Raw genomic sequence first — 13,817 nt, 5'->3', positions numbered from 1 at the left:
CAGTTTTGAGGGAGGATTTGGGTCACACACAAAAGTATCCACAACCAATTATTCATGGGAAATTCTATGTAGGCAGAGCTATTTCATGGCCAGTTAATCAAAACTACATAATCTATTTGGTTAAGCAAAAGACATTAAAAAGATAAAATAAAACCTATATATTAACACTCAAAAGTTTTTTAATGCATTTGCCTTGCATTTCGTATGTTTTGCCTTGCATTTCATGTTTTGCCTTGCATTTGTTTATTTGCTTTCAAGAACCTTTAGAGAACAATAATTACTAATATAATATGGAGTAGCACAGCATAGACGAGGGAAGCTAACTCTCTCCCTTTTCCCAGAACCTGGAACAGCTAAAGATCCTAAGCATTGTCAGCTTTGGTATCTGACATAGTTTGGATGTTTGTCCCCTTCAAATCTCACGTTAAAATGTGATCCCCAATGTTGGAGATAGATGCCTCCTGAATGGCTTGGTGCTGTCCTCTTGGTAATGAATGAGTTCTTACCCTGTGAGTTCATGCGATATCTGGTTGTTTAAAAGAGACTGACACCTCCTCCCTGTCTCTCTTGCTTCCTCTCTCACCATGTGATATGCTGGTTTCCCTTCACCTTCCACCATGATTGGAAGGTTCCTGAGGCCCTCCCTGGAAGCAGGTGCCAGTACTATGCTTCACGTACAGCCTTCAGAACAAGGAGCCAAATAAACCTCATTTCTTTATTAATTACCCAACCTCAGGTATTTCTTTATAACAATGCAAATGGGCTAACAGAGTATCATTCATGGACAGTGAGTGTATTAGTCAATTTTCATGCTGCTGATAAAGACATACCCAAGACTGGGTCATTTATAAAGAAAAAGAGGTTTAATGAATTCACATATCTGCACCGATAGCTGCATAAATATGGAAATATCTATAGCGCTACCTGTATAAACATGGAAATATCTACACCGCTATCTGAATAAACATGGAAATATCTACACCGCTATCTCTATAAACATGGAAATATCTACACCGCTATCCGTATGAACATGGAAATATCTACACCGCTATCTGTATAAACAAGGAAATAACTACACCGCCATCTCTATAAACATGGATATATCTACAGGGCCATCTGTATAAACATGGAAATAAATACACCACTATCTGTATATACATGGAAATATATACACCGCTATCTCTATAAACATGGAAATATCTACACCGTTATCTGTATAAACATGGAAATAACTACACCTCTATTTCTATAAACATGGAAATACCTACACTGCTATCTGCATAAACATGGAAATATCTAAACCGCTACCTGTAAAACAGGGAAATATCTACACCGCTATCTCTATAAACATTGAAACATCTACACTGCTATCTTTATAAACATTGAAATACCTACACTGCTATTTGTATAAACATGGAAATATCTAAACCGCTATCTCTATAAACGTGGAAATATCTACACAACCATCTGTATGAACATGGAATTATCTACAACGCCATCTGTATGAACATTGAAATATCTTCACCGCTATCTGTATAAACATGGAAATATCTACACCGCTATCTGTATATACATGGAAATATCAACACCGCTATCTCTATCAACATGGAAATATATACAACGCTATCTCTATAATCATGGAAATACCTACACCGCCATCTGTATCGACATGAAAATATCTACACCGCCATCTGTATAAACATGGAAATATCTACACTGCTATCTGTATTAAGATGGAAATATCTACACCGCCATCTATATAAACATGGAAATATCTACACCGCCATCTGTATGAACATGGAAATATCTACAGCGCAATTTCTATAAAGATGGAAATATCTACACCGCAATCTGTTTAAACATGGAAATATCTACAACTCTATCTGTATTAAGAAGGAAATATCTACACTGACATCTCTATAAAGATGGAAATATCTACACAGCCATCTGTATGAACATGGAAATATCTACACAGCTATCTGTATATACATGGAAATATATACACCGCTATCTCTATAAACATGGAAATATCTAAACTGCTACCTGTAAAACAGGGAAATATCTACACCGCTATCTCTATAAACATTGAAATATCTACACTGCAATCTTTATAAACATTGAAATACCTACACTGCTATTTGTATAAACATGGAAATATCTACAACGCTATCTCTATAAACATGGAAATATCTACACCGCTATCTCTATAAACATGGAAATAACTACATCGCTATGTGTATCAACATGGAAATATCTATACCGCTATCTCTAAAAACATGGAAATATCTACAGCACCATCTGTATAAACATGGAAATATCTACACGGCCATCTCTATAAACATTGAAATATCTACAATGCCATCTGTATGAATATGGAAATAACTACACCGCCACCTGTATAAACATGGAAATATCTACAATGCCATCTGTTTAAACATGGAAATATCTATACCGCTATATGTATAAACATGGAAATATCTAAAACGCTATCTCTATAAACATGGAAATATCTACACCGCTATCTGTATAAACATGGAAATATTTACAACGCTATCTGTAAGAACATGGAAATATCTACACCGCTATCTGTATAAGCATGGAAATACCTACAACGCTATCTCTATAAACATGGAAATACCTACACCGCCATCTGTATAAACAGGGAAATATCTACACCGCCATCTCTATAAACATGGAAATATCTCCACCGCCATCTCTATAAACATGGAAATAATTACACCGCTATCTCTATAAACATGGATATATCTACACCTCTATCTGAATAAACATGGCAATATCTACACTGCTGTCTGTGAAACAGGGAATTATCTACACCGCTATCCCTATAAACATGGAAATATCTACACGACCATCTCTATAAACATGGAAATATCTACACCAATATCTCTGTAAACATAGAAATATCTATACCGCTATGTGTATAAACATGGAAATATCTACACCGCTATGTGTATAAACATGGAAATATCTACACCGCCATCTGTATAAACATGGAAATATCTACACCGTCATCTCTATAAACATTGAAATATCTACACCGCCATCTGTATAAACATGGAAGTATCTACACCCCTATCTGTATAAACATGGAAATATCTACACCACTATCTGTATAATCATGGAAATATCATCAGCGCTATCTGTATAAAAATGGAAATATCTACACAGCTATCTGTCAATACAAGGAAATATCTACACCGCCATCCCTATAAACATGTAAATATCTACATTGCAATCTGAATAAACATGGGAATATCTACACCGCTATCTGTATGTACATGGAAATATCTACACCGCTATCTGAATAAACATGGAAATATCTACACTGCTCTCTGTAAAACAGGGAAATATCTACACCGCTATCTGTATAAACATGGGAATATCCACAACGCTCTCTCTATAAACATGGAAATACCTACACCGATATCTCCATGAACATGGAAATATCGACACTGCTATGTGTAAAAACATGGAAATATCTACACCGCCATGTCTATAAACATGTAAATATCTACACCGTCATCTGTATAAACATGAAAATATCTACACCCAATCTGTATCAAAATGGAAATATCCACACCGCCATCTGTATGATCATGGAAATATCTACACCGTTATATGTATAAACACAGAAATATCTAAACCGCTATCGGTATAAACATGGAAATGTCTACACTGCTATCTGTATAAACATGGAAATATCTACTCTGCTATCTGTAAAACATGGAAATATCTACACCGCTATCTCAATAAACATGGAAATATCTACAATGCTCTCTGTATAAACATGGAAATATCTACACCGCTGTCTGTGTAATGATGGAAATATCTACACCGCTATCTGTATAAACATGGAAATATCTACACTGATATCTCCATAAACATGGAAATATCTACACCGCTATCTGTATGAACATGGAAATATCTACACTGCCATCTGTATAAACTTGGAAATATCTACACCGCCATCTCTATAAACATGGAAATATCTACACCGCCCTCCGTATGAACATGGAAATATCAACAACGTCATCAGTATGAACATGGAAATATCTACACAGATATCTGTGTGAACATGGAAATATCTACACCGACATCTCTATGAACATGGAAATATCTTCACCGACATCTCTATGAACATGGAAATATCTACACCGCCATCTGTATGAACATGCAAATATCTTCACAGCCATCTGTATGAAGATGAAAATATCTACACCGCCTTCTGTATGAACATGGAAATATCTACACCGCTATCTGTATGAACATGGAAATACCTACAACCCTATCTCTATAAACATCGAAATATTTACACCGCTGTCTGTATAGACAAGGAAATATCTACACCGCCATCTCTATAAACATGGAAATATCTACACTGCCATCTGTATAAACACGGAAATATCTACACCGCTATCTGTATAAACATGGAAATATCTACAATGCTTTCTGTGAAACAGGGAAATATCTACACCGCTACCTCTATAAACATGGAAATAACTACACCACTATCTCTATAAACATGGAAATATGTACACCACTATCTCTATAAACATGGAAATATATACACCACTATCTCTATAAACAAGGAAATATCTACACCGCTATTTGTATAAACATGGAAATATCTACACTGCTATCTGAATAAACATGGAAATATCTACAGCGTTAAGTGTATAAACATGGAAATATCGACTCCGCCATCTCTATAAACATGGAAATATCAACACCGCCGTCGGTGAGAACATGGAAATATCTGTACACCATCTCTATAAACTTGGAAATATCTACACCGCCATCTGTATCAGCTTGCAAATATCTACACCGCCAGCTGAATGATGATGGAAATATCTACACGGCTATCTGTATAAACACAGAAATATCTGCACTGCTATATGTATAAACATGGAAATATCTACACCGATATCTGTATAAACATGGAAATAAATACCCTGCTATCTCTACAAACATGGAAATATCTATAACGCTATCTGTATAAACATGGAAATATCTACACCGCTATCTGTATAAAGATGGAAATATCTACACCGCTATCTCTATAAACTTGTAAATATCTTCACTGCTATCTGTGTAAACATGGAAATATTGACACCGCTATCTCTATAAACATGGAAATATCTACATTGCTATCTGTATAACTATGGAAATATCTGCACCGCTATCTGTAAAAACATGGAAATATCTACACCGCTATCTCTATAAACACTGAAATATCTACCCCGCTATATCTATAAACATGGAAATATCCACAATGCCATCTGTATAAACATGGAACTACCTACACCGCTACCTGTAGAAGCATGGCAATATCTACTCCGTTATCTGTATAAATATGGAAATATCTACAACACTATCTCTATAAAGAAGGAAATATCTACACCGCCATCTCTGTAAACATGGAAATATCTACACCGCTATCTGTTTGAACATTTAAATATATACACCGCTATCTGTATAAACATGGAAACATCTACACCGCCATCTGCATGAACATGGAAATATCTACACAGCCATCTGTAAGAACATGGAATTATCTACACTGCCATCTGTATCAACATGGAAATATATACACCGCCATCTGTATCAACATGGAAATACCTTCACCGACATCTGTAGGAACATGGAAAAATCTACACCTCTATCTGTATGAACATGGAAATATATACACTGCTATCTGTAAAACAGGGAAATATCTTCACCGCTATCTATATAAACATGGAAATATCTACACCGCTATCTGAATAAACATGGAAATATCTACACCGCTATGTATATAAACATGGAAATATCTACACCGCTATCTGTGTAAACATGGAAATATCGACATCGCTATCTCTATAAACATGGAAATATGTACACCGCCATCTGTATAAACATGGAAATATCTACACCGTCATCTATATAAACATGGAAACATCTACACCGCCATCTGTATCAAAATGGAATTATCTACACCGCCATCTGTATGATCATGGAAATATCTACACTGTTATCTGTGTAAACAGAGAAATATCTACACCTCTATCTGCATAAACATGGAAATATCTACACTGTTATCTGTTTAAACATGGAAATAACTACACTGCTATCTCTATAAACATGGAAATATCTACACCGCTATCAGTAAAAACTTGGAAATGACTACACTGCTCTCTGTATAAACATGGAAATATCTTCACCGCTATCGGTATAAACATGTAAATATCTACACTGCCATCTGTAAGAACATGGAATTATCTACACCGCCATCTGTATCAACATGGAAATATATACACCGCCTTCTGTATCAACATGGAAATATCTTCACCGCCATCTGTATGAACCTGGAAATATCTGTACTGCCATCTGTATGAAAATGGAAAAATCTACACCACTATCTGTATGAACATGGAAATATCTACACTGCTATCCATTTGAACATGGAAATATCTACCCCGCTATCTGTATAAACATGGAAATATCTTCAATGCTATCTCAATAAACATGGAAATAACTACACCGCTATCGGAATAAACATGGAAATATCTAGACCTTCATCTCTATAACCATGGAAATATCTACACTGCCATCTGTATAAGCATGGAAATATCTACACGGCCTTCTGTACAAACATGGAAATATCTACACCGCCATCTGTATAAAGATGGAAATATCTACAGCGCTATCTGTATAAACATGGAAATATCTACACGGCTATCTGTATAAACATGAAAATATTTACACCGCTATCTGTATAAACATGGAAATATGTACACCGCGATCTGTATAAACATGGAAATATCTACACCATTATCTGTATAAACAAGGAAGTATCCACACCACTATCTCTATAAACATGTAAATAAGTACACTGCTATCTCTGTAAACATGGAAATATCTAGATCGCCCTCTCTATAAACATGGAAATATCTACAACGCCATCTGTATGAACATGGAAATATCTACATCGCCAAACATATAAAGATGGATATATCTACACCGCTATCTGTATAAACATGGAAAAATCTTCACCACCATCTGTATAAACATGGAAATGTCTACACGGCCATCTCTATAAACATGGATATATCTACATTTCGATCTGTGTAAACATGGAAATGTCTACGCCGCTATATGGGTAAAGATGGAAATACCTACTCCGCTATCTGTATAAACACAGAAATATCTACACTGCTATCTGTTTAAACATGGAAATATCTACACCGTTATCAGTATAAACTTGGAAATAACTACACTGCTATCTCTATAAACATGGAAATATCTGCACCGCTATCTGTATAAACATGGAAATATCTACATTGCTATCTGTAAAACAGGGAAATATCTACACCGCTATCTCTATAAACATCTAAATATCTACCGTGCTCTCTGTATAAACATGGAAATATCTACACCGCTATCTGCAAAAACATGGAAATATCTACGCCGCTATCTCTATAAACATGGAAGTATGTACACCGCTATATCTATAAACATGGAATTATCTACACTGCCATCTGTATAAACATGGAAATATCAACACCGCTATCTGTATAAACATGGAAATATCTACACTGCTATCTGTATAAACATGGAAATACCTTCACCGCTATATGTATAAACACGGAAATATCTACACCGCCATCTCTTTAAACATGGAAATATCTACACCGCAATCGGTAGAAATGTGGAAATATCTACACCACTATCTCTATAAACATGGAAATATCTACACCGCCATCTGTATGAACGCGGAAATATCTACACCGCTATCTGTATAAACATGCAAATATCTACACCACTAACTCTATAAACATGGAAATATCTACACCACTAAATCTATAAACATGGAAATATCTACACCGCCATCTGTATGAACATGGAAATATCTGCAACACCATCTGTATGAACATATAAATATCTACACCGCCATCTGTATTAAGATGGAGATATCTACACCGCTAACTGTATAAACTTGGAAATATCTTCACCGCTATATGTATAAACATGGAAATATTTACACCGCTATCTGTATAAACATGGAAATATCTACACCGCTACCTGTATAAACATGGAAATATAAGCACCGCTATCTGTATTAACATGGAAATATCTACACCGCAATCTGTACGAACATGGAAATATCTACACCACTATCTGTATTAACATGGAAATATTTACACCGCCATCTGTTTGAACATGGAAATATCTACAGCACTATCTGTATGAACATGGAAATATCTACACCGCTATCTGTATGAACATGGATATATCTACACAGCCTTCTGGATGAACATCGAAATATCTACACCGCTATCTGTATGAACATGGAAATATCTACACCGCTATCTGTGTAAGCATGCATACATCTTCACCGCTATCTGTATAAACATGGATATATCTTCACCGCTATCTGTATGAACATGGAAATATCTACACCGCTATCTCTTTGAACATGGAAATATTTACACCGCTATCTGCATGAAAATGGAAATATCTACACAGCTATCTGCATATACATGGAAATATCTACACAGCTATCTCTTTACACATGTAAATAACTACACCGCTATCTCTATAAACATGGAAATATCTACACCGCCATCTGTATGAACATATAAATATCTACACCGCCATCTGTATTAAGATGGAGATATCTACACCGCTATCTGTATAAACATGGAAATATCTACACCGCTATCTGTATGAACACGGAAATATCTTCACCGCCATCTGTATGAACATGGATATATCTACACAGCCATCTGGATAAACATGGAAATATCTACACCGCTATCTGTATAAACATGGAAATATCTACACCGCTATCTGTATACACATGGAAATATCTACACCGCTACCTGTATAAACATGGAAATATAAGCACCGCTATCTGTATGAACATGGAAAAATCTACACCGCTATCTGTATGAACATGGAAATATCTACACCGCCATCTGTATGAACATGGAAATATCTGCACGGCCATCTCTATGAACATATAAATATCTACACCGCCATCTGTATTAATGTGGAGATATCTACACCGCTATCTGTATAAACATGGAATTATCTACACCGCTACCTGTATAAACATGGAAATATCAGCACCGCTATCTGAATGAACATGGAAATATCAGCCCCTCTATCTGTATGAACATGGAAATATCTACACCACTATCTGTATGAACATGGAAATATCTACACCGCTATCTGTATGAACATGGAAATATCTTCATCGCCATCTGTATGAACATGGATATATCTACACAGCCATCTGCATGAACATGGAAATATCTACCCCGCTATGTGCATGAACATGGAAATAGCTACACCGCTATCTGTATGAACATGGAAATATCTACACCAATATCTGTATGAACATGGAAATATCTACACCGCTATCTGTAGGAACATGGATATATCAACACAGCCATCTGGATGAACATGGAAATATCTACACCGCTATCTGTGTAAACATGCATACATCTTCACCGCTGTCTGTATAAACATGGAAATATATACACCGCTATCTGTATGAACATGGAAATATCTACAACGCTATCTCTTTGAACATGCACATATCTACACCTCTATCTGCATGAAAATGGAAATATCTACAAAGCTATCAGCATATACATGGAAATATCTACACAGCTATCTCTTTACACATGGAAATAACTACACCGCTATCTGTATGAACATGGAAATATCGGCACGGCCATCTGTATGAACATATAAATATCTACAAAGCCATCTGAATTAAGTTGGAGATATCTACACCGCTATCTGTATAAACCTGGAAATATCTACACCGCTATCTGTATAAACATGGAAATATCTACACCGCTATCTGTATAAACATGGAAATATCTACACCGCTACCTGTATAAACATGGAAATATCAGCACCGCTATCTGTATGAACATGGAAATATCAACACCGCTATCTGTACGAACAAGGAAATATCTACACCGCTATCTTTATGAACATGGGAAAAGCTACACCGCTATCTGTATGAACATGGAAATATCTACACCGCTATCTGCATGAACATGGAAATATCTAAACCGCTATCTGTATGAACTTGGATATATCTACACAGCCATCTGGATGAACATGGAAATATCTACACCGCTATCTGTATGAACATGGAAATATCTACACCGCTATCTGTGTAAACATGCATACATCTTCACCGCTATCTGTATAAACATGGAAATATCTACACCGCTATCTGTATGAACATGGAAATATCTACACTGATATCTGATTGAACATGGAAATATCTAAACCGCTATCTGCATGAAAATGGAAATATCTACACAGCTATCTGCATATACATGGAAATATCTACACAGCTATCTCCTTGCACATGGAAATAACTACACCGCTATCTGTATGAACATGGAAATATCTACACCGCCATCTGTATGAACATGGAAATATCTGCACGGCCATCTGTACGAACATATAAATATCTACACCGCCATCTGTATTAAGATGGAGATATCTACACCGCTATCTGTATAAACATGGAAATATCTACACCGCTATCTGTATAAACATGGAAATATCTACACCGCTACCTGTATAAACATGGAAATATCAGCACCGCTATCAGTATGAACATGGAAATATCAGCCCCTCTATCTGTATGAACATGGAAATATCTACACCACTATCTGTATGAACATGGAATTATCATCACCGCCATCTGTATGAACATGGAAATAGCTACACCGCTATCTGTATGAACATGGAAATAGCTGCACCGCTATCTGTATGAACATGGATATATCTACACAGCCATCTGGATGAACATGGAAATATCTACACCGCTATCTGTATGAACATGGAAATATCTACACCGCTATCTGTATGAACATGGATATATCAACACAGCCATCTGGATGAACATGGAAATATCTATACCGCTATCTGTGTAAACATGCATACATCTTCACCGCTATCTGTATAAACATGAAAATATATACACCGCTATCTGTATGAACATGGAAATATCTACAATGCTATCTGTTTGAACATGCACATATCTACACCTCTATCTGCATGAAAATGGAAATATCTACACAGCTATCAGCATATACATGGAAATATCTACACAGCTATCTCTTTACACATGGAAATAACTACACCGCTATCTGTATGAACATGGAAATATCTGCACGGCCATCTGTATGAACATATAAATATCTACTCCGCCATCTGAATTAAGATGGAGATATCTACACCGCTATCTGTATAAACCTGGAAATATCTACACCGCTATCTGTATAAACATGGAAATATCTACACCGCTATCTGTATAAACATGGAAATATCTACACCGCTACCTGTATAAACATGGAAATATCAGCACCGCTATCTGTATGAACATGGAAATATCAACACCGCTATGTGTACGAACAAGGAAATATCTACACCGCTATCTGTATGAACATGGAAAAAGCTACACCGCTATCTGTATGAACATGGAAATATCTACACCACTATCTGTATGAACATGGAAATATCTAAACCGCTATCTGTATGAACTTGGATATATCTACACAGCCATCTGGATGAACATGGAAATATCTACACCGCTACCTGTATAAACATGGAAATATCTACACCGCTATCTGTATGAACATGGAAATATCAACACCGCTATCTGTAAGAACAAGGAAATATCTACACCGCTATCTGTAATAACATGGAAAAAGCTACGCCGCTATCTGTATGAACATGGAAATATCTACACCACTATCTGTATGAACATGGAAATATCTACATCGCTATCTGTATGAACTTGGATATATCTACACAGCCAACTGGATGAACATGGAAATATCTACACCGCTATCTGTATGAACATGGAAATATCTACACCGCTATCTGTGTAAACATGCATACATCTTCACCGCTATCCTTATCAACATGGAAATATCTACACCGCTATCTGTATGAACATGGAAATATCTACACCGCTATCTGTTTGAACATGGAAATATCTAAACCGCTATCTGCATGAAAATGGAAATATCTACACAGCTATCTGCATATACATGGAAATATCTACACAGCTATCTCCTTGCACATGGAAATAACTACACCGCTATCTGTATGAACATGGAAATATCTACACCGCCATCTGTATTAACATGGAATTATCTGCACGGCCATCAGTACGAACATATAAATATCTACACCGCCATCTGTATTAAGATGGAGATATCTACACCGCTATCTGTATAAACATGGAAATATCTACACCGCTATCTGTATAAACATGGAAATATCTACACCGCTACCTGTATAAACATGGAAATATCAGCACCGCTATCAGTATGAACATGGAAATATCAGCCCCTCTATCTGTATGAACATGGAAATATCTACACCACTATCTGTATGAACATGGAAATATCTACACCGCTATCTGTATGAACATGGAATTATCATAACCGCCAAATGTATGAACATGGATATGTCTACACAGCCATCTGTATGAACATGGAAATAGCTACACCGCAATCTGTATGAACATGGAAATAGCTGCACCGCTATCTGTATGAACATGGATATATCTACACAGCCATCTGGATGAACATGGAAATATCTACACCGCTATCTGAATGAACATGGAAATATCTACACCGTTATCTGTGTAAACATGCATACATCTTCACCGCTATCTGTATAAACATGGAAATATCTACACTGCTATCTGTATGAACATGGAAATATCTAAACCGCTATCTGCATGAAAATGGAAATAACTACACAGCTATCTGCATATACATGGAAATATCTACACAGCTATCTCTTTACACATGGAAATAACTACACCGCTATCTGTATGAACATGGAAATATCTACACCGCCATCTGTATGAACATGGAAATATCTGCACTGCCATCTCTATGAACATATAAATATCTACACCGCCATCTGTATTAATGTGGAGATATCTACACCGCTACCTGTATAAACATGGAAATATCAGCACCGCTATCTGTATGAACATGGAAATATCAGCCCCTCTATCTGTATGAACATGGAAATATCTACACCACTATCTGTATGAACATGGAAATATCTACACCGCTATCTGTATGAACATAGATATATCAACAGAGCCATCTGGATGAACATGGAAATATCTACACCGCTATCTGTGTAAACATGCATACATCTTCACCGCTATCTGTATAAACATGGAAATATATACACCGCTATCTGGATGAACATGGAAATATCTACACTGATATCTGATTGAACATGGAAATATCTAAACCGCTATCTGCATGAAAATGGAAATATCTACACAGCTATCTGCATATACATGGAAATATCTACACAGCTATCTCCTTGCACATGGAAATAACTACACCGCTATCTGTATGAACATGGAAATATCTACACCGCCATCTGTATGAACATGGAAATATCTGCACGGCCATCTGTACGAACATATAAATATCTACACCGCCATCTGTATTAAGATGGAGATATCTACACCGCTATCTGTATAAACATGGAAATATCTACACCGCTATCTGTATAAACATGGAAATATCTACACCGCTACCTGTATAAACATGGAAATATCAGCACCGCTATCAGTATGAACATGGAAATATCAGCCCCTCTATCTGTATGAACATGGAAATATCTACACCACTATCTGTATGAACATGGAATTATCATCACCGCCATCTGTATGAACATGGAAATAGCTACACCGCTATCTGTATGAACATGGAAATAGCTGCACCGCTATCTGTATG

The sequence above is a fragment of the Gorilla gorilla genome, chromosome X, assembly GCF_029281585.2.
Source record: "Gorilla gorilla gorilla isolate KB3781 chromosome X, NHGRI_mGorGor1-v2.1_pri, whole genome shotgun sequence".
Taxonomy (NCBI): Eukaryota; Metazoa; Chordata; class Mammalia; order Primates; family Hominidae; genus Gorilla; species Gorilla gorilla.
The sequence above is the reverse complement of the archived record's forward strand: the minus strand, read 5'-3'. Positions refer to the sequence as shown.